The sequence below is a fragment of the Pogoniulus pusillus genome, chromosome 15, assembly GCF_015220805.1.
Source record: "Pogoniulus pusillus isolate bPogPus1 chromosome 15, bPogPus1.pri, whole genome shotgun sequence".
In the NCBI taxonomy this organism is placed as follows: domain Eukaryota; kingdom Metazoa; phylum Chordata; class Aves; order Piciformes; family Lybiidae; genus Pogoniulus; species Pogoniulus pusillus.
In genome coordinates this window covers 12,658,718-12,681,887 of record NC_087278.1, presented here as the reverse complement: position 1 = coordinate 12,681,887, position 23,170 = coordinate 12,658,718, and the positions used below count along the sequence as shown (strand labels likewise).

The 23,170-nt window shown below is 44.2% G+C and overlaps 1 long non-coding RNA gene across 1 annotated transcript; it reads left to right on the top strand.

Moving 5' to 3' along the window:
* The first annotated feature begins 13,668 nt into the window (after nucleotides 1-13,668).
* Nucleotides 13,669-18,189, top strand: LOC135181569 (uncharacterized). The gene is made up of 2 exons (XR_010304926.1): nucleotides 13,669-13,808; nucleotides 18,031-18,189. It is a non-coding gene; the product is annotated as an uncharacterized LOC135181569 (long non-coding RNA).
* The last annotated feature ends 4,981 nt before the right edge of the window (nucleotides 18,190-23,170 follow it).

The following is a 23,170-nucleotide window of genomic DNA, read 5'->3' as shown; positions in this document are numbered from 1 at the left end:
GCACATTCCTAGTTTGCAGTCAGGTCAGCTTAAAAAGATAAAGTGCAATCTCCTGCTTGCTATCCATCATGAGAAGCGAAGCCTGATAATTTTGGAGTAATGTTTAGCTTGTCATTCTTGGGCCATTAGACTGAGTTAGTAGTGCTAGGAGAAGGGATTATTTCCTTCTCTCTCCTCTTACTGCAATAAGTCTCAGATTAATAATGCTGCGGTCTTCAAAGCCTGTTTTGTTCATAGCTGCTGGCTGAGGAACATGCAAAAACAAAGATCAGCTTTGCAATGAACTGGGCATTAAATCCCTTCAAAAAGTGTCTTTTGGCACTACAGTGAAGAGCTATTAGCAACATTCCTGGATGACTGTAGAAAAATACCAAGTTTTTACAAATGGCTATAACATCTTAGATTAACTACCTGATAAATAGGTGTTTTCAGTTTATTTAGAGCCCAGTTCTTTCTGCTAAGGCCTCTTTCCATTTCTGCTTTGTAGAAGCATTAAATGGAACCAGGCCTCATTTTAATTGAAATCAGACCTTTGGGATAGAGCCACCAGAACAATCCGGCACACAGGGCAGTGCAGATCAAATATGCCCAGAAATGTATGGGAACCAGCAGTGGCATAATGTGATTGCATCTGCAGCTACAGTGCTCTAAAACAAAAAATCCCCAGGAAGTGAAATACTCCAAAGAAAAAGTCATAGCTGATGTTGAGGACTCCAGCTACAAGCCTGACTTAGAATCATAGAATCATAGAATCAACCAAGTTGGAAGAGACCTCCAAGATCATCCAGTCCAACCTAGCACCCAGCCCTATCCAGTCAACTACACCATGGCACTAAGTGCCTCATCCAGGCTTTTCTTCAGCACCTCCAGGGATGGTGACTCCACCACCTCCCTGGGCAGCCCATTCCAATGCCAATCACTCTCTCTGCCAACAACTTCCACCTAACATCCAGCCTATACTTCCCTCAGCACAACTTGAGACTGTGTCCCCTTGTTCTATTGCTGGTTGCCTGGCAGAAGAGACCAACTCCCATCTGGCTACAATGTCCCCTCAGGTAGTTGTAGACAGCAATGAGGTCAGCCCTGAGCATCCTCTTCTCCAGGCTAAACAACCCCAGCTCCCTCAGCCTCTCCTCATAGGGTTTGTGTTCCAGGCCCCTCACCAGCTTTGTCGCCCTTCTCTGGACATGTTCCAGTACCTCAACATCTCTCTTGAATTGAGGGGCCCAGAACTGGACACAGCACTCAAGGTGTGGCCTGAGCAGTGCTGAGTACAGGGGAAGAATAACCTCCCTTGTCCTACTGGCCACACTGTTCCTGATGCAGGCCAGGATGCCATTGGCTCTCTTGGCCACCTGGGCACACTGCTGGCTCATCTTCAGCCTACTATCTATCAGTACCCCCAGGTCCCTTTCCTCCTGGCTGCTCTCCAGCCACTCTGTCCCCAGCCTGTAGTGCTGCTTGGGGTTGTTGTGGCCAACGTGCAGAACCCTGCCCTTGGCCTTGTTAACTCTCATCCCATTGGCCTCTGCCCACCCATCCAGCCTGTCCATGTCCCTCTGCAGGGCTCTCCTACCCTCCACCAGATCCACACCTGCTCCTAGCTTGGTGTCATCTGCAAACTCACTGATGATCAACTCGATCCCCTTGTCCAGATCATCAGTAAAGATACTGAACAGGACTGGGCCCAGCACTGATCCTTAGGGCACACCACTAGTGACAGCTGCCAACTGGATGTGGCATCATTCACCACCACTCTCTGGGCTCTGCCATCCAGCCAGTTCTTGACCCGTATCAGAGTGAATCTGTCCAAGCCACAGGCTGCCAGCTTTGCCAGGAGCTTGTTGTGGCAGATGGTGTCAAAGGCTTTGCTGAAGTCCAGGTAGACTACATCCACAGCATTCCCCACATTCACCAGGCAGGTAACCTGCTCATAAGAGGAGATCAGGTTGGTCAGTCAGTGCCCTTCAAATATCTCTTAGGTGTGAATGTCCAAAGTGTATGAACTGACTGCTGTGTTAGTCTTCCCACGTGCTTAAGGCTGATTTTAGAAGAGGACTGCTGCCTGCTTTTCCCAGATTAGTAAGGCAGAATTTTAAAAGTCATTGTGAAAGTTTAATTTTCAAACTCACATGAATTCTTTTCAACTTTTGAGACATCATTCCTTGCATCTAAATATAGGGAAGCGTGTTGCAATGTCAAAAAATCTCTGCTGAGAATTTTTCTGTGACTCATGCAGGATGATGCTGAGGTTACTATATTCATTGCAAGTGTCTGCTGCATAAAGAAATGGGAGTGAGAATTGGTTGAACCTATTCAGGTCACTGTTTTAAACTTTGCAGAGCATAAGCTAGCATATTACTGGTGTCTTAGGTCTTGACTGCGAGAGGCATCACTCCATACTGATATGGCAGTGAGCACTTGTGGGAGGTGTGCTGGTAGTAGAGGACTTACTGGGTCGATCTTGAGAGCAATCAAGAGACATGGGGAGGAAACAGGCTGCTTCAGAAATCAGACATTTCCTTTTACATTTTGAAGCACCCAGGGATTCCAAAGCTCAGAGGGGGGAGCAAGGAAGAGAAAGGAGCTATATCATACTCCCTTTAAAATTTTTAATTCCTTTAGATTGCTAAGCAAGTAGAATCACCACCAGCAACCTTTTCTTTAGAGGAAGAACTGAATTTTCACATGAAATCTGCTTGCATGCAGTGAAACAATTTATTCCAAAGAGGAAGCTCACACACATGCGGTTCAAGGAGCCACATTTTTTTAGCTTAGGACACATAGCAGACCAGGGTAGTCATGGGAATTTAGGACACAGTTCAGAGGGGATGTTTTGGCATTGCCCATAGCTGAGTGACAACACAGCAAGTGGGAAGAGCACAGGAAGGTCAGAGAGTGGTCAGTTTTCTAAAGAAGGACATGCCAGTATCACAGACCCAGGCAGGACTGACTGCACCCTTAAAAGGTCTCTGCAAGAATTCTTAATGTGGGGTAAGAAATTTCTTGCCTTGTCTTACTGGAAGAGGTGGGAAGGAAGGACATTCGTGGGAGTAAAATGCACTGCCTTGATCTGACCATTCCCTAATGTCTCTCACAGTCCTGTCTAATCCTTCTCCTTGGCAGTGTTGTTGTCCATCTGTGTTTATCTCTACTCTAAGTGTCCCACTGGCTTTTAAATTTGTGGATGTGCTCCAGATTCAGTGATGAATTTGTGCTTTATGATATTTATATCTCCACCCTTCCCTGGTTGTTGCACAAGATTTCATGAAGGGATTTCTAACTCCAGGTTTTTAAAGAAGTCTCATTGATTTAGTGAGAAAAAAAACCAAAAGGTGCTTTCCTTCTAAAAAAAACTGTAGGGAGGAATAAAGCTAAGGGGGGAAGATCAGACCTGGACAGATTGTGAGCTATGTGAAGGACAGTGGAACCAAAAAGTGTCCCCTAGAAAATAAGTTATTGCAACTGGTGAAAGAAGTGGGGAATAAAACCCAAAGGAGCTTGATGCAGAGTGGGGATAGTAAAGATTTGGCACAGATCTAACATACAAAAATGCTGCAGTTGATCTGCTGATTGTACAGGAGGTAGTAAAAGAGAGAAGAAGACAAAAGGAGAATGTGCTTTCCAGATGAAGTACATCACAGGTACGAGGCCAGTGTCTCCTCTGACCCCAGCCACGCTGGCAGAGGACAAGCAGTCCCAAGCAATCTGTGCTACTGCCAGCTGCAACTGACCCTTGGCAGCTTCCCTAGAGATACAGGTTTGACAGGGCTGCCCAGAAGGTCTCTATCTCTTTTATCCTTGCAGCCTCCCACTGCAGCCTCTGTTTTCCTGGTCCTTTGGTGGTAGGTGTCATGCATCCCTGCAGCAGCAGCTGCACATCCTTCTCACCAGGGTTTACTGTGGAGATGCCTCCCTTGATCTCCACCTTGGGCAGTCAGGGGAATGAGCTTTCCCTCTTGCAAGGCCACAAAGATCACAGTGGGATATCGAAGAGTTTGCTCTAATGTTTTTATTGAGCACAAGATCAGCAGGGACTTCTTAAATACCATGACAAGAAGTTGAAATATATTGGGAAGAGAATGAGGAAAGGTTGACTGTGTCTGTATTAGGAGGTACTGTGGCCCAAGGGCTGTACTGTGTGCAGTGAGACTCTTGATGCTAATCCATCTCTGTGGATTAACTAGTTTGTCTTTGTGATGGTTAATGATGAAGTGTAGTAAGTCCTTTAGAAGAGCATGCCTAGGTCAAAAGTAGATTGAATATAATTAATTATGATCTTTACATGCCTGAAAAAAATGCAGTTGGTGTTAGGTATTTAGGACAATGACCAGATCAGAAAAACACATCTACTGATGATGTCTGTAATATATTCTCATAGCATTCAAAAGCTTTATTTCTGTGTTTGCTTTCACATTAAATAATTTCTTCCACAGAAGATAGATTTAAGAGATCAAACTATGACTAACAGTTACAAATGTCTGACTGAATATTTTTACTTCTTAGCCTGTCATAGACCACTATTTTTAGTCAGCTGGAGCAGTGGTAAACATCAGTAATTTCTGGTGTTTGTGATGCATTTTCAGTCTCTTACTAAAGCAGATATTTCCAAAAATAGTTCACTTAATGTCTTTGAAAAATCCAAGGAGATTGATATTTTACATTTAACTCTTACTACTTGTTAGATTATTGAGGCCAAGAAGACCACCAGCAACTTTGATTCATTTTTGTTTTAGTAGAATATTAAAGAAATCAGAATGCTAAACAGAAATAGCTGGGGGGGTGGGGGTGGGGGGAAGGTTAACACAACTGAGCAAGTTGCATCTGAAGGGAACTGAGCCCACTCATCCATTCATGAAATTAGTGACATTTAGAGTTAGCTATGTGCATTTTTGAGGCTCAGACCTTGTATCTCTCTCCTTTAGTTTCCTTGGAGTTCACAGGATGTTAGAGGTTGGAAGGGGCCTCCAGAGATCATCGAGTCCAACCTCTGTATTTAATGTGCTTGCCATCATCCTAGGAGCGTTGTTGGAATTAATCTGGGCATCAAAACATCTGAATGCTCTTCTGGCAACAGTGAGTGACCAAGAGCAGAGCAAGCAGCTTCACTTGGCATCAGACACGAGAGTGTCTGATGATTATTCACCTATGTGCAGTACCTGGTGCTTTACAGGTGGTGACCACTCTACAAGAAACCAAATTCTGCTGTCCCTGTAAGGGCAGAAAGACAAATCTGGTTATGTGCAAATTAAAGACTTTGAATTGGTGCATGCAGTAAATTCAGATCTGCATCTTTAGAAGTCTGACTTAGTTCAATCTAATTCTTACATCTAGCTGGGTCAGACTGTTCTCTAGAAAGTTCCACACGAACTCTGGTATAATCATACAATACTTTGAACATCTGAGGGTCTGAGCCAGTGAAAAAAGAATTTAGTTGATAACTCCTATTAAATCTTAAGAAATCTGGAGCAGGGGGTAAGGTTTGCAGTGAAAAGGATGAGTAATTGACATACATTTCACGTAATCTGCTACATAAGAGAAAAGGAACTTAATTAAAAGAGGAAAAAGTGTGGGAAAGCACGAGTGTGAGCATGTGGGAATGAGTCTGCACTTGATGTTAGAGTGTTTGTGGCTTCCTTGTCATTATTTATATGATTTCTTAGGATGAATAATTGTACTTTGTGAAACCACTACAACGAAAACGTGTCGCAAAACCCAACACAGGTTAAATTTAAAGTGGCTTTTGTTTTGCTCTTAGTATGGCAAGGTGTTCAGAGAAGGCAGCTGCCAGCATTTTACCCTCATCACTGCATATTCCAATGCCACTAAAATGCCTTCCCAATCACTTTTGGCTATAAGAATTAAATAATTATTTAATTTGTTTTCCCTTGTAGATATTTTATAGTGCTGGAGACTCTGCAGTGCACTCATTTCACCTGCAAAGACACAATATAACTGCTCTGCACACTTTTCTGTGGCCTGTTGCAGGTGCACAGCATTTCTCCAGTAACTTGTAAGTGAGGGCATGTTTATTACTAAGCAAGATTAAGTTATTTAAGGAACTCCAGTAAAAATAATAGTGGCTAAATGAAAATCACTTGAAAAGATAGATACCTTCTATGCAGCCACAACTTCAAGAACAAATTTGACATAACTGATGCCATGTCTCAGCTTCTACTACAGGTAGAAGGTAATAGAGGCATCCTACTATTTCAGAGAGCAACAACTGTGAAGACAAACCCAGCAGACCTTTCTGACGGTTGTTGTGGCCAAGTGCAGGATTCTGCACTTTGGCCACGACAGCCCCAAGCAGCGCTACAGGCTGGGGACAGAGTGGCTGGAGAGCAGCCAGGAAGAAAGGGACCTGGGGGTACTGATAGATAGTAGGCTGAAGATGAGCCAGCAGTGTGCCCAGGTGGCCAGGAGAGCCAATGGCATCCTGGCCTGGATCAGGAACAGTGTGGCCAGTAGGACAGGAGAGGTTATTCTTGCCCTGTACTCAGCACTGGTCAGGCCACACCTTGAGTGCTGTGTCCAGTTCTGGGCTCCTCAATTCAAGAGAGATGTTGAGGTGCTGGAATGTGTCCAGAGAAGGGCAACAAAGCTGGTGAGGGGCCTGGAACACAAACCCTATGAGGAGAGGCTGAGGGAGCTGGGGGTGTTTAGCCTGGAGAAGAGGAGGCTCAGGGCTGACCTCATTGCTGTCTGCAACTACCCGAGGGGACATTGTAGCCAGGTGGGGGGTTGGCCTCTTCTCCCAGGCAAGCAGCAATAGAACAAGGGGACACGGTCTAAAGTTGTGCCAGGAGAAGTGTAGGCTGGATGTTAGGAGGAAGTTGTTGGCAGAGAGAGTGATTGGCATTGGAATGGGCTGCCCAGGGAGGTGGTGGAGGCATCATTGTCCCTGGAGGTGTTGAAGAAGAGCCTGGATGAGGCAGTTAGTGCCATGGTCTAGTTGATTGGCTAGGGCTAGGTGCTAGGTTGGACTGGATGATCTTGGAGGTCTCTTCCAACCTGGTTGATTCTATTCTATGGAGAGTCCCTTTCCCAGCCCACTGAGTTGGTGGGTTCATTCTGGTTAAGGACCTTGCCCTGACTTGCCACACTATGGCTTACTAGCTCTTTGCAACAACTGTGTTTGTGTGAAGTGCTGCGCTGGGAATGGCAGAAGTAAAAAACCCAGTAAAACTTGAGAAGGAACCAAGCTGCTGAAGACTAGGGGTTAATGTTAAATAATTTTCTATGCCTGCCATTCCTTCATGCTTTAAGGGAAATAGAAAGTACCAGCAGTAAAGTGGGAAGAATCAGCAAGAACACATAGGTGCGTGCCAGCGACGTGGCTAATTGTCGTCAGATGCTTAAAATACCACAAGAGACGATGCAGAAAATGCAGAGGGCTCAATGTTAATCTGCACTGTGGCTTCTTCACAGTTCACTGGCACTGAAAGGAGAGGTGCAAATGCTGAGGAAAACGTTGTCACCTAGAATCACAGCTTCTGTTTTACAGCCCAGGGTTTCTGGGTTGCAAAACAGACGCAAAAATCCTCCCAACAATTCAGGTAATGTAGAAATCTTTCCAACATCTGTACCAAAAATAATATGGGCTGGCCTGCCTGGAATTAAGTGAAATAGAGTTTTAATTGCAAAAGCACAGATTTTTAACACTTGTTTCACAACTTTTTCATCAGGTAAGTACACCCTACAAAGTAAGGTACAGAACTACCTGAACAAGCTGATATATCTCTAGAGCACAACATGGGGACACAAACGTACCAGCTCATACCCCAGCTGCACTATAGATGGCTCTGTGTGGGCATGCACCCTTTTTTGAAGCAAGGCCAATTATTCATTATATATCACTGAGCTATGGAAACAGGTAGCTCAGGGCTCTTTGCCTCGATCCTCCCTTGCTAGGTGTAGACATGCCTTAAATCCCAGCACAGTGCTGAAGAGGTGCTGGCTCCTGTGTTGTTTTTAAAATGTTTGAAATCATGATGGGTGTGTATGAGTCTATGCTTCAGTTTATTTAGTTTTCAGTTGAAATATATTGCTTGAGGTTTTTCTACTCATCACATGTTGTCCCTGTCCAACACAGAAGTCATCACAGCTTCCTGTCTAGGAAGCAGACAGAGCTCTTCTGATTTAAAGGTGCCCTGTTGTGGAATACAAGCACATAGGCAGGTTAGTCATCGCAGTAGCAGCTCCAAGAAGGAGCAAGACCACACAAGCAGGAAGGAGGGAGCAAGACCTTTGGTTCCAAGTTCAGTCTTTTCAAGGTTAGAGAAGGAACCAGCTTATTTCCTTACAATCAACTCATATAAAACATGACGGCTTAAACTTTTGCTCTGGGCCTCCACACTCTTTCCTTCCCTGTATTTGTTTCCCCATTTTTATTTTTACTCCTTCACAATTCCCTTTGCTAGCTGCATGCTTAACACGAGAAGGAAGTCCAGCAGCTGGAGGAGAGCAGCAGTGCTCCTGGTGCTAGATAAAATGTGCTTCAGGGCTTGGGAGGGTCCAGTCTCATCCCCCAAAGGCTGAACTGCCAGCTTAGTTGTTGCCATTTGTTCCTTTTCCAAGGTTCTGGCTGCAGGAGTGGGCCTTTGGTTGTCAAGTCCCCTGTTACCACTTGCAATTTTACAGAGTCCTTCCCCACACACAAGCTGAGGTGTCTGATTATTTTAAGTGCACTCACATGGAGTTCCTACATTGTCTTTTCTGCTATGAACTTTAGGTGCAAGGGAACAATCTGTGTAAAATTGCACTCAGTATTTTACCAGTGGAGCTGAAATAAATACTCACTGTATAAATTACTTAAAGATGCTGTATTTTCCACCATTGTATTTTGCTTCCATTGGTAAAATTATCTTGATTGTAATGTCATAGTTACTGCTGACACAACACTGGCTTTGCGCCACTGATTTTAAGGGTTTACTCCCATGACGAGTGTTTTGGGACTCTCTTCAGTCAATACATATTTGACACTGAATTTCTGGCTGTTTCTGGATGCTTTGCTACCAAAAGCTCTTTGTAGCTGCTTTTGAAATTTCTCTTTCTATTGTCAAAGCTGTTTGGATGGGAGTTTTCTCCTTCCCAGCCATGCTTCTCCCTTAGCTCAGCAATGCCAGGAACTCCTAATCCCATGTCTCTGACATCACAGTCCGTTGTCATAGTGATGGCTGGGAGTCATGCAGTCAATGGCATGGCTTTTCTGCAGAAAGCTGTTTGGGGGTTGTGTTTTAGGCGTGGGCTTGATACAGAGGGAAATCCTTCTTGAGTATTTCCTAAGTTCCCAGCTCTTGCTCTTGCTCTTGCTCTGGACCTACATAGGATGACTTCATACAGTTAACATATTGCCAGTGCCTCCCGTTCATGAATATTATGTTGGTAGTTATTTGAGGCTTTTCTTTGGCTATGACATTTCCATACCTTTAACAAAAAATTGTAGTTGAAAGAGGCAACAGAGCAGGGCTTAGATTTGTCCATTCCTATTCTTTCCTCTCTAGATATTCTACAGCACTGCTGGAAAGATCATCCAAATCATATCACACTTTACCTTTCTTTCAGAAAAACTTAGGTTCCTACTTTATTGCAATAACTTACTCTGATTTTGCAGTTCTTCCTGTACTTAGTTGTCCACTTCTGACAATTTATCCCTGCCATGCTGGAGTGTATTTTCTTTTGTTAAACTGCACTGACTTAATTGACTCTGTGAAAATGAAACACTGCGATTTAGTCACATCTCATTCGGAGCTAAGAGAGAGAAAGAGAGAAATAAAGGAAGGGAGGGAGGGAAAGATGGAGGGAGGGAGGGAGGGAGGAAGGAAAGGAAGGAAGGAAGGAAGGAAGGAAGGAAGGAAGGAAGGAAGGAAGGAAGGAAGGAAGGAAGGAAGGAAGGGAGGGAGGGAGGGAGGGAGGGAGGGAGGCAGGGAGGGAGGGAGGAAGGGAGGAAGGGAGGAAGGGAGGAAGGAAGGAAGGAAGGAAGGAAGGAAGGAAGGAAGGAAGGAAGGAAGGAAGGAAGGGAAGGAAGGAAGGAAGGAAGGAAGGAAGGAAGGAAGGAAGGAAGGAAGGAAGGAAGGAAGGAAGGAAGGAAGGAAGGAAGGAAGGAAGGAAGGGAGGGAGGAAAAGAACTTGTGAAATCTTTTCTTGTAATAAGCTATGGAAAAGGGCAAGAACACACCCTGTGCTGTAACTCTCATTATCATGACCACTGGCACTGGTATTTGGACTAAAACTCCTGAAAACAAGGATTTGGAGTGCACAGCCTGGTGTAAGCCAGTTGCATTAAAAATGCGTGGACCTGGCAAATCTCATTTCTCCTCTAATGAGAAGCTAACCTGCAAGACCTGCTTTCAGTTGGTAAAGCAGCCTACTCTGCTGTATGGATTAAGTGTGCAACTTTCCTGATGACAACATTTTGCTTAAGCTGGTGAATGACTCTCTGCCTTGCCAATTTATGACACTATTTCCCCCTAGGCATCGCTTTTGATTTATCTGTTACCGCCAAGATATGTGAATTGAATCATCTGGTAGTACTTGAGCTGCACATCTCACCCCAATAAATGGCTGATGGTCAAGCTGACTCAGCTGCTGCTTTATGTTATACCCCTAAGCTTGTTACATTTACTTAATTAATTCATTCCTGCTTTCAGATGTTGGACGGTGATAAGGGAAGGTTGCCCTTAGCTCAATTCCTATTTCTTAACTGAAACATTTGATTAAATGTAATAATAAAATTACATTAGTCCTTTGAACTCCTATCTACCCATGATTCAAAGGATTAGAAGAAGCTAATCCCATCTGTTAAGGAGGTTTTTGAAGTTTTGAGAGTATCTTTCTTCTCAGGGGCACACTTTGTTGTGTTAGTCCCCTTTGTCATTTTCTGAAAGTCACCTTTAGCTTTGCAAGGCTTGAGGGAACCACTGCAGCCACCTCATCTGCCTGCTGCCTGCCTTGGCCCCTCAGCTGAGCTTCCCCATGGCTTCTCACACTGGAGAGGATCATTCTGAATTTCTTCTTAATGAGCCTTCCAAAATAAGCCCCTGCAAAACAGAGGGGTGAGAGGGACAAATATAACATACGTTTCTTCATGTTGTCTTTCACTTCAGCAGGCTGACAATCATCGATAAGCCCTGTATCTCCAGTTCACAGATGCCACAAAGGTTGTATTTTGTTGACCAAGCACAAAAGGTAGAATATCCCTAAGTTCCTCAAATGCCTGATGTATTACCACAGACAATTAACAAAAGAGAGACTTTTTCCCTCCTCCCACCAAAAGTCACTTCAAAACGTGCACCTGGTGATAATCTTTTCTATATGAACTAATTGCTATTTGCAGTGGCTTATGGAACAGGGTTCCTTTGCCTAATAGCAGCGTATCAGACTACAAAGAGATCTCATAATATTGCTTGTTCACTTTGGAGTCTGCCTATATTTACTATTATTTTCTTTTGCAGAAACTGTGGTTGTCAAAAATCTAAAGAAAAGTGAAAGACAGAGAGAACAAAACCTAAATGCCTGAGGAAGCAAGGAAGCTTTCTTATTTAAACCTTCCTGAGACAAGGGTCAGAGATCATCCAGCTCTGCTGATGTTCTTGAATAATTTGTATGTACTCACAGAGAAATCTGAAGGAGTGCCCATGTGGGCACTGTGTAAAAGTGGAAGCTTTGTTTATTTTTAAGCAGGCTTGTCAAGTTCAATTTCTTTTTGATACTCAAAGTCCATGATGTGATTAATATTTTACCAATAAGCTTCTAGAAGACAGATAGTAGCCATGAAGGCTGTAAGGCATCAATGCAATCAGCTGCTCAGAAGTCTGGTGTAGCATAAGCTGTGTCCAGAAAATTCTGCATGAGGTGTGCTAAGGAGGGGTTTGAATCTGGGTTAGAAGTGAATTGTAACTTTGCTGCTTGCTTAGTCCAGATTGAGCACAGAATCATAGAATCAACCGGGTTGGAAGAGACCTCCAAGATCATCCAGTCCAACTATCACCCAGCTCTATCCAACCAAATAGACCATGGCACTAAGTGCCTCATCCAGGCTTTTCTTGAGCACCTTCAGGGACAGTGACTCCACCACTTCCCTGGGCAGCCCATTCCAATGCCAATCACTCTCTCTGTGAAGAACTTCCTCCTAACATCCAGCCTATGCCTTCCCTGGCACAACTTGAGACTCTGTCCCCTTGTTTTGTTGCTGGTTTTCCTCTTTATTTCCTTTTTTTTTTTCCTCTTAGGTGTGACTTGCTGTTCTTTGGCCAACATAGTGAGCTGGTGATGGTGTCTGGTTACTGCTCCAAGCAGAAGTGACAAAGGGTTGGTCATGAGAAGGGTGGTTTTAATGCAAGTACTACAGTCCGGTTTTCATTTTAATATTATTTTTTATTATCTCTCTCTCCCCCAACTCCCTCCTTTTCACTCCATCTACTCTTTTCCCTCATTTTCCTTTTCCTCTCCATCTCCTTCCTTTCCTCTTCATCTTCCTCTATCTTCCTCTTTTCCTCTCCATTTCCTTCCTCTCAGCACACCTGCTCTTTCCTACCACATCTGCTCCTTTCCCACCCCACACCTCATTTTCTTCTTTTTCCCTCAAACCCAGAGCACCTGGGTTCTGTTGGAGTCTCCTCCCACCCCAGGTGTGACCACTTTGCCCTCCCTGCCCACTCTCCTTTTTAATGGGCCTCAGGAAAGCAATAAACCCCAAGTTGTGCCCAACTGGGCAGAGGGATCATTCTCCTGTCATCACTGGTGAGTCCCCATGGTGCATACTGGGTGAAGGGGACAAAGGCTGGAGGAACTGGTGGCCCCCTGGTTAGGCAGGATAGAGGCTTGATGGTTACTCTAACATAACCCATGGGTGGTAGCTGGGCCTGGTTGCTTAGGCTGAGCTTCTCTATGTCTAACTGCTTCTTTCACAGAGTCGTTGAAGCTGGAAAAGACCTCTGAGATCATCAAGTCTAGCCTATAACCTAGCACCACCACATTGGCTAAACCATGCCACCAAGTGCCCCATCCAATCTTTTCTTAAAGACCTCTAGGGATGGTGATTCCACCACCTCCCTGGACAGTCTGTTCCAGTCTCTGACTGCTTCCTAATATCCAACCTAAACCTTCCCTGATGCAGCTTCAGACCATGCCTTCTTGCCCTGTCTAGCTGACTGAGAGAAGAGCCCAACCCCCATCTGACTACAACTTCCTTTTAGGTAGCTGTAGAGTGTGATACGGTCCCCTCTAAGTCTCTTCCAGGCTGAGCACCCTAGGCATTAACTTCTGGGCTTGTCACTGAAAAGCAAGTGACCCTTTCACTTATCTTTTGAGAGACAGAGAAACAGCTTTGGTTTGTGAGTTCAAGGAATTACGACTCTGTCTCCAGTGAATGAGTCCAGGTTATGAATTGATAGCAAAGATGGGCAGTTCCCTGTGACTCACTTAGGAGCTGGGAGAGCACATCGGGGCTTGCCTGTCAGGTTTTCATTCCTCATAGGTACATGAGGCTAGCACCATATTAATGTTGTCTCTATAAATCCCACTACAGCAGTATAGCTAAAGGGGTATCTGTTGGAGTCACTGCTAACTGTTCCTTCGGTTTACTTTATCTGTTTAAGTGTTACCACACTTAGATTGGATTGTCAGTGACTGGAAGGTAAGAGCTTGCTCGGTTTCAGATGTGCTGCTGGGAACACAGTGAGGGCAGATCCACCCCCAGTTCTGTGAAGCCTTCTCACACAGGTGCTGGTGGTCATGTCTGCAGGGAAGTAGAGCTTAGAGATAAGCTCACACTGAGGTATCTTACATGCAGCTGACTGAGCAAGGTAGGCTTAAGCTACCAAAATCATGCACTCTGGCTGAAGAAAGGGCATGCTTTGGGGGCCTGACTCTTGTGTTCCACTGAGTCTGTGCTGTCATTTGTGTTAATGACACCATACTCTGCTGAATTCTGCCACTGACTCATCTAAAAAGCCTCTTTCATCTCAAATTTCTCTGGACAAACATGCACACAGCCAAATCCTGCTCTTCATCCTGAGTGCATGCCTCTTCTTTATGGAGCATTGGACACCCATCTCATGGCACCCCACCACATTGTATGCTTCTCTTTACTGATCTCTACATCTCTTATCTAGCTGAAGTAATTGTAGACTGGCCAACTCATCAAGGCCTTCATATACTGAGATAAAAGGGAGAAAAAGGCCCTGGATTCCTGCACAGGCAGGATGTCTGTTCTGTCTCCACATTGGAACAATCTGAGTTTAAAATGCTGAATTATCACTTGTTGAGTGGCTCGTGCCAAGGCTGACATTACATAGAGTGCAGAGATTATCTTCTTATCAACTAACATGCCTTTTTGATGTAAATCAGATTAGTCTGATTTCATATCCCACTTTGAGTACAAAGGCTGTCCAGCTAGGACAACATTACTCCTGCATGGCATCTAAAATCCTTGCTGTAGTAATTGCATGCAGCAGTAACTGGATTGAATTTGCTGGTTTTGTGGTTCACCTGTGATAATGATCTTTGCAAGCATTATCTTTAGTAGTAGGTGGAGCATTTGAAGCATACCCAGTACATTTAACCTACAGAAAAAGAATACTTGTCATCATTAAGCTACTCTCAAAAGTAGAGGGCTGTTGGTATAAAGGTTATAGGTGGATCTTTGTGGATGAGGACTTAATATCAGAAATCTCACAGAATTCCTGATTTGTTCCATCTCCACTCATGCAAGGTAATGAACAAAAACTTATCTTGTGGAAGTTGCTCTGCACTTAGAGGAAAAAAGATTTGGAAAGTCTTGGCACACAGCTCACTTCAGTGTCATTGTCTCAAAGGGAGCAGAACAGATTTAACAAGGGTAAGGAAGAAGTGGCAGAAGAGCTCTGGCAAGCTGAAACTCTACAAAGAGATGAGGAATACACTCTTTAGGAGTGGGTCTTTTTAGTAGACTCTTTAAATCCTATTTGAGTATTCCTTCATGGGTGCTGTTTTTAATCAATGCTAAATGAATCAAAACAAAACACTGTTTACTTCACTGGGCTTTTATTGAGGCATATAAATGTTGGATATCTTTGGTAGATTCTCCATGGCACAGCAATGTGCCCTTGTGGCCAAAAGAGCCAAAGCCATCCTGGGGTACATCGTGAAATGTGTGGCCAGTATGTCTAGGGAGGATTTTTTTTCCCCCTCTGCCCTACTGAGAGCAGACATGGAATACTGTGTCCATTTTTGGGCTCCCCAGTTCAGGAGGGGCAAGGACCTGCTGGAGAAAGTCCAATGGGGAGCCATGAGGATGACTGGGGGACTTGAGCATCTCCCGCGTGGAAGGAGATTCAGAGACCTGGGAGTTTTTAGTCTGGAGAGGAGGAGACTGATCAGTATCTGTGGAAAGGAAACAATGGTGATGTCTCCTGCACTCATAGATCTTGATGAGATATACAAGAACACAAATATAGATGAGGGAGACTCTCTCTGGGCATTGGGCTGAACTTCTCTCTATAACATAACCTGCTGTCTTTGTGACTAATCCATCTGCTTCCTAATGCCTCTGGCCAACCCTCAAAACTTACCTTGAATATAAGGCAAGATCTGAGGTAAGGTAGAGGGGCGGGAGAAAAGTGGAAGGGTGGTTGTGAGCTCCTCCTAGGGACTCAGATTTCTGGGAGGGCTGTTGTGTTTCTGCATTACCTTTTACCTTGCATATTCCTGTATCTATTGTAAATATCTGCTTGTATATTGTGCTAAGCTGTAAATATAAAGCTTCATTCAATTCCCAGATCGACTGCGCCTAGTCTGGGTAATTTTCCAAAGCATAGGAGAGCAGGTAACATCCAAACCATCACAGGGTGATGGAGCACAGGAGCAGGCTGCCTAGAGAGGTTGTGGAGTCTCCTTCTCTGGAGACTTTCAAAACCCGCCTGGATGCATTCCTCTACAGACTGCCCTGGGTGATCCTGCTTTGGCAGGGAGGTTGGACTCGATCTCCAGAGGTCCCTTCCAACCTCTAATGTTCTGTCATTCTGTGACATCTTCCCTGCCTAAAAACTACAGTTTATAATGGCAGCTTCTTTTCATTTCTTTGGGGCTATGGTCTGTAAACATAAATATGGTGAATGAAATAGGTTTGTGTACAGTGGTGTCCCCAAGGGCCTAAAAGCTGACAAAAACAAGAGAGGCAAGGAGGCACTCTGAGTCTTACTGCAAAGTTGTTTTCTGTGTGATTTATGCATCGTGTGGCAGCTGTGGAAAGCTGACACCATGTTAGAAACTGGCTTGATAAAGTGTTTGCATGAAGAATAGTTCTTACAGTGTTTGTAGAAGATTGTCATAGCTTAAAAATGCTGTGGCAGCCCAAGAAGTGGCTTTGAGAGCAAACATGAGAGTCCTCCTGGTTATGACACCAGTGGCTGTGCCTGGAGAGTAATGCCAAAACATCATTCAAAATAGTCATGTGAATAACGGTAGGTTAGAAATAAGATCATATTAAAGAGGAACTAAACACAGGGCAAACAGAGAAAGTGAGGAAATTCAGAGGAGGCATCCAGCAAAGGGAAGTTTTAGCTGGATGTCACTTTTTGGTCTGGGAGTTATCTGACATGACTACAACTGCTATGCACTGTGGTTGCAAGCATATAATTTTCCACCAATAATGTAAATGTTTTCATCTTTCTTAACCTCTTCCATTGGTAAATTACCCACTTTTGGGTTTAAAAATGTACGGATATGGACAGCAGTTTTATGGTGGAAATTTAGTCTGGTGTCACACAGTAGCTACATCCTGTCCATGGCTGTGCCAGACTGAAGTAAGTAACAAGACAAAAGCACACAGCAGATACTGTGCAGCCAAACACCCAAAGCTCCTCAGTCTCTGTAGCATCCATAGATGTGTTGGTCTTGCCTTTACTTCTAGCTAAGCTCAGCAGCATTTCAGAATCATATGTTTGTGTCTGGTCAGATTCCTTTGAGATACCACTTCTGAATTCCTTTCAAATATCTCATTTAACATTGAGTCCCATACAAAGACTAAAGATGTTGCTCCTTGAAGGAAACAGGTTTTCCCCGGGGGATTATGAATGCTGTTATCTTCCTTCCTACACCTTTCTCAACATCATATTTCTTGTTACAATTTAAGGGGCCTTTGACAGATTAAAAGGCACTTTGACATATTTGGGAAAAAAAATTGATGCTATAAATCTTTGTTCAGGAATAATGAGGTCATGAGACCTAAAGGGGTGTTCATAAAGTTTCAGATAAGATCAAGGAGGTCTGAGGGTGCTGATTTTGGAACACTTTTCTTCTCTTTTTCAAGGCTAAACCCAAGAAAAGTTAAAATTTGACACACACTCTTGGTGTAAGGCATCGATTGGTAGTGAATCTCTTTGCTCTCATTGGCAAAGATCTGAAGGGAGGCTGTAGCCAGGTGGGGATTGGTCTCTTCTGCCAGGCAACCAGCAACAGAACAAGGGGACACAGTCTCAAGTTGTGCCAGGGGAAGTATAGGCTGGATGTTAGGAGGAAGTTGTTGGCAGAGAGAGTGATTGGCATTGGAATGGGCTGCCCAGGGAGGTGGTGGAGGCACCATCCCTGGAGGTGTTCAAGAAAAGCCTGGATGAGGCACTTAGTGCCATGTTCTAGATGACTGGCTAGGGCTGGGTGCTAGGTTGGACTGGATGACCTTGGAGGTCTCTTCCAACCTGGTTGATTCTATGGTACATATAAATTGGACTAAGTCAACAGACAACTGAAACCAAATGTCTTGCACCGGGCTTTTATGACTAAGCTAGCATCATATCTGAATTCAGAAGAGGAAAAGCTTGGAAAGCTGTTAATACCTGCCCTAACAGATTCTTTTTAACAGATGTCAGCCTTACAACCCTCTGTAGCATCTTTATGAAACAATTGCCAATGGAGTTTGTAAATAATTATCTGGCAAAATATTTCTGCAAATTAATACCATTACACTCTCTAAGAGAGACAACTCAGTTCCACTAGAAAGGATCCTGCACACATTTAACAGGATCCTTTCTATTTTCACTGTCTCCACAGTGCCTACAAAGCACCAGGCCTTGCCTCTAATGTAGATGTCCTGCATCCGTTTCAACGTGTGATTGGAGAGCGATGGAATGGTCTTTGCTACCAGAACAAGACTGTATTCTCAAATGGAAATATCATTCTATGAGCAATTGTCTTTTCAGTTCCTTTTAACAGATCTATTGGGAATTCAACATCACACACTTTTTAGTAGAAAATAAATGGTCCAACAGCTTTTGGCTACTGGGGTAGCTACAGGCTGTATGGGAGAGAGCATATAAAAGTCAGGAAGACATTCACCAAAAAACCCACCATATTTGTAGATGTTATTACATGGGAAAAAACCTTTTTATTTCCAGTCCTAGCCAGGTCCATGTTGCTTCCCTCCTCTCAACAAGGAATTGTTCGATACGTCAAACACAGATGACAGCTGCTCGTCCATTTGGTGTCAGCAGCCATGTATCATTTCCTGTAAATTAGCAATGTTTTGAGTCAGATTGTGTAATTATGGAGTTGGAGAGGGTTTTTTGTTTGAAAGTAGTTATTTCTGGAAAAGCTTTTCACAGATTGCATTGGGTTGGAAGGGAGCCTCAGAAGCCCTCTTGACCAACCCACCTCCTACTAGATCAGGCTGCCCAGGACCACATCAACTTTGGTCTTGAATGTCTCTAGGGACAGAGCCTCAACCACATCCCTTGGGCAACCTGTTCCAGTATTTCACTACTCTCTTTGTAAAGAACTTCCTCCTTATGTCCAATCTAAACCTACTCTGCTCGAGTTTAAAGGCATTCCCCCTCATCTTACTGCTACAAACCCTTCTAAGCAGCCTTCCCCAGCCTTTCTGTAGATCTCCTTTAGATGCTGAAGTGTGGTTGTAAGGTAACCCTGGAGTCCTCTCTGCTCCAGGCTGAACAGCCCCAGTTTTTTAAGCCCACCTTTATAGGAGAGGTGCACCAGCCCTCTAATCACCTCTGTGGCCCTTCTCTGGACCTGCTCCAGTAGATTCAAGTCTCTCTTGTGTTGGGAGCCCCAGAGTTGGATGCAGTACTGCAGGTGAGGTCTCACCAGAGCAGACTGGGGTAGCAGAATCTCCTCTCTCAACCTGCTGGCCACACCTCTTGGTATTTTGGTTACCAATAATTTGATGTTACTTACTTTCGAATGAGAGGTGAAAACTGCCATAAATAAAAGGCACCAGCTTTGATCTGGAAATGCCTCTATTCTGAAAAGCCTTGATGCTTTATTCCAAATGTAGGCTTGTCACCATAGAGATCATATTAATTCAAGGATTTAAGATATGCCAGAAAATACTGTGTACCATGTTTAAGACAAAGCTCTGCATGCTTAAACAGCAGTGGAAGCTGAAACTATTATCTGCCATCTAACAAAGCAAGCCTGTCAAAAGCAAAGGAAGGAGTCATATTCTTTAAATAAAAGAATATCTGTTTTTAACTAAAATGAGTGTAAGTACTGAAGCAGTGCTTGTCCTCAGACCTCTTTAGCAGCTATAGTAACTGTGTGTTTTAGTGACTTAGTCACATAAATATTCAATTTTTAGAGTATTTTGTTCTACCTTTTTCTCCATCTTCAAAAATAGTAACAGTCCCTCTGTTCCTAGAATTTGTTTTACTGCACCCAGACTTCAGCTAAGTATCCCTGAACGCAGATACACTCCATGTTCTCTAAACAGGCATATGCTACATGTCCTCTCTCCTATTAACCATGACAGAACAGCTACAGTTTTCAGATGTGCCTTGGGAACTGAGACACTGCTGTAACTGTGACTCATATTATTGAAGCCTATTCATGGCTAAGACGTTTTTGAAACTGAGCTTTCTTCTGAAGATCGTGTTTGCGTTCCAGTGCTCTGGAAAATGTTATGCCACGGTGTCAGGAGGTGCCCTGCCCTTCAAGGTTGACAAGCTTTAATGTAAACTTCTCAACCAAGATCTGGGAGAGGTGGTATTATGGAAGGCTAATAGGCCTATTAGATGTCCTGGCTTGCCCCACCCTTCTGCTGGTGGAGGAAGCAAAGGTTTGGAGTAAAACAAAGGTTTGGGCCGTTATGTCCCCTCCCAAAGTGATAAACAGGTACCCACAGGTGTTTAGGTACTTGGTAGTGTCTTGCTCAAATAAGGGTAAGCAATCCCTGGTTTCATTTAATATGGTCAGGTTTGCAATTGCCATTCTGATTGGTGAATCTCTGTGGCCAAAGGAGCCATTGCACTCAGGCAAATAATATACATTGAGCTAAGTTGCAAGCAGTTGTGCTGCCTCTGCCTCACTGCTCTGCTTCAGTGTGTGCTGCTCTGCTCTATGTTCTGCTGTGCCTCACTGCTCTCAGCTTGGACACCATGTTTTGTGCTGCCTGGAGCTTCATAACAGCTTAGCCCTGATGTTTTGGGCTTGAACTGCCTGGAAAGTTAAGTGCCTCAAGTTTACTAGGAGAAAGCATTAAGTGCCTCACAACGTGATGAGAAGTGCACCAATGTGATGTTCTCTGCACATCTGCAAGAGATCCTGCCTGCACCTTTGCAAACCTCCTTGACAAGGACCAGGTCATAGAATCAACCAGGTGGCAAGAGACCTCCAAGATCAGCCAGTCCAACCTATCCCTCAAGCCCTATCCAGTCAACTAGAACATGGCACTAAGTGCCTCATCCAGTCTTTTCTTGAACACCCCCAGGGATGGTGACTCCACCACCTCCCTGGGCAGCCCATTCCAATGCCAATCACTCTCTCTATGAAGAACTTCCTCCTAACATCCAGCCTGTACTTCCCCTGGCACATCTTGAGACTGTGTCCCCTTGTTCTATTGCTGGTTGCCTGGCAGAAGAGACCAATCCCCACCTGGCTACAACCTCCCTTCAGGTAGTTGTAAACAGCAAGATTGTCTGCTTCTTTCCTAGCACCCTGGGAAGATCTAGAAGCCTCTTAACAGCTATCAAGGTGCCAAGCAGTTCCAACACTGCTGCAAAGGAACCAGGCACTACCTTGAAATTTCATCTCCCTCACTATGAGTAACACAGACTTTTCCTAGGGCTCCAGGCTGCCTATTTATATGCAAGGCAAAGCCATTTTGTGGCTAAACTTTCCAGTTTTCTGATTCTCCTAAATTAATGAATTGCCCATAAGAATCCTTAAGATTTTCCCAACTGACTTAGAACCCCAATTTAACTGATTTGTAAATAGTTTCTGGGTGGTGCTTTTTGGAAATAAAATAACCACATATTTTCTAATTCCTGCCTCATTAATTGCCCCAACTAAATCAGATGGAGACAGCAGCATAAGTTCACCACAAAGAACAGCTTGTACCTGCCAAAACCCACTCTGTTCAGTGTCTCCCCATCCTCCCTTGTGTCGGTGGGATTTGCTGCAGGGTGGGGGCTGTCAGACAAGGTGAGCTGCTATTTCAGCATGGGATGGGGCCAGGCCAATCGTTGCTGAGGGGTGCAGTCACCTCAGAGTTGCCTGCAGGCAGAAGACTGCTAGGGCTTCCCAGGGGCAGTCCAAGCTGTCCTGAGGCCTGGCACAGCATTTAGCCAGATAGATGGGGGTTTCCCATTGCCCCCAGCACCAGCTCCTTAGCCAGGAGTATGGGGGGCTGCAAAGTGCATAAGTTCATGAGGGGACAAGCGTGTTGAAAGCTTTGGGGCTTCTGAGCTCACAGGTCTTGCTCAGTATTAGTTACAAGTTACTAGTATTAAAATTAATAACCACAATAACAAAATAATTGAAATAGTTCTTTTTAGTTCCCCAAGCAGGGCCATAGTACTGTAATACACAACAGAAAGTCCTCACATCAGAATAAGATGAGCTACCTTTTAATGACAGCAAAGCCATTTTAAAAACCTTTGGCAAGCTCAGCAACAATGCAAATATTCCAAGTGGTGCAATATGTGTTTAGGAGAGGGGAGAAAGGGCTTAAAATTCATTTAAATTGAAAAACAGCAGTCATGCATTTCTCTGAATTATTGTTTTCAGTACCATAAGCCACATCCTTTCAAATTTCCTCTGCTTGGCCACATCATTGGAATGAAGTGTCATAGCTGGTTAAGTCACTTTGACATCATCCTGATGATGTGTCAAGCACAGGAAATTTGAAAGGACAGGGCTCAGTAAGGTCTTACCCCAACCTGCCTTCTTTGACAATTCTTCCCTCCTGCCCCACACCCTTCCTTGTCCTTTTTTCAGCTGCAGTGTTTCCAAGCATGCTTAACTCTTAAAAGCCCTACAAAGAGGCTAATACTACCAAAACCATGGAGACTGCATTCATAGAATCAACCAGGTTGGAAGAGACCTCCAAGATCATCCAGGCCAACCTAGCACCCAGCCCTAGCCAGTCAACTAGACTATGGCACTAAGTGCCTCATCCAGTCTTGTCTTGAACACCTCCAGGGATGCCTTCCTGGGCAGCCCATTCCAATGCCAATCACTCTCTCTGAAGAACTTCCACCTAACATCCAGCCTAGACCTCCCCTGGTACAACTTGAGACTGTGTCCCCTTGTTCTGTTGCTGGTTGCCTTGGACATGAGACCAACCCCCACCTGGCTACAGCCTCCCTTCAGGTAGTTGTAGACAGCAATGAGGTCAGCCTCCTCTTCTCCAGGCTAAACAACCCCAGCTCCCTCAGCCTCTCTCGTAGGGTTTGTGTTCCAGGCCCCTCACCAGCTTTGTCATCCTTCTCTGGTGTCTCAGTTGTAATTTAAATTTCTTAGAGGCTCAAATATAGTTGATAGAACCAATAACAATTTATAGGATGCCTTTGCCTCTTCCTCCTTCTTTTCTCTAAAGAAAAGGGATTAGATGTAGAGAGAAGAAAGGTAGGCACACCCAAATAAATAACCTCACATTGATTTGGAAGTTAAGAGAAGAAAATTTTAACCATAAGTAAAAGGTATTTGAGGTAGGGAAGTTACAAAAGGTATAAGGAAGGGAAAACAAGGTACAAAGTATACATATACAACCAGATTTGATGGCAATGGGTTTGTGCACCTCGTGGGTTATGGCCATGTGGTAAAACAAAAAGTACCAGGAAAACAGGATTGTGATACTGGCAAGCAGGAGGCAGAGAGAGACACAAACAGGAAGACTCCTCTGTTTTTATGAATCTTAGACATGAGGTGGGAGTGGGCTAACCACCACACCTGGTAG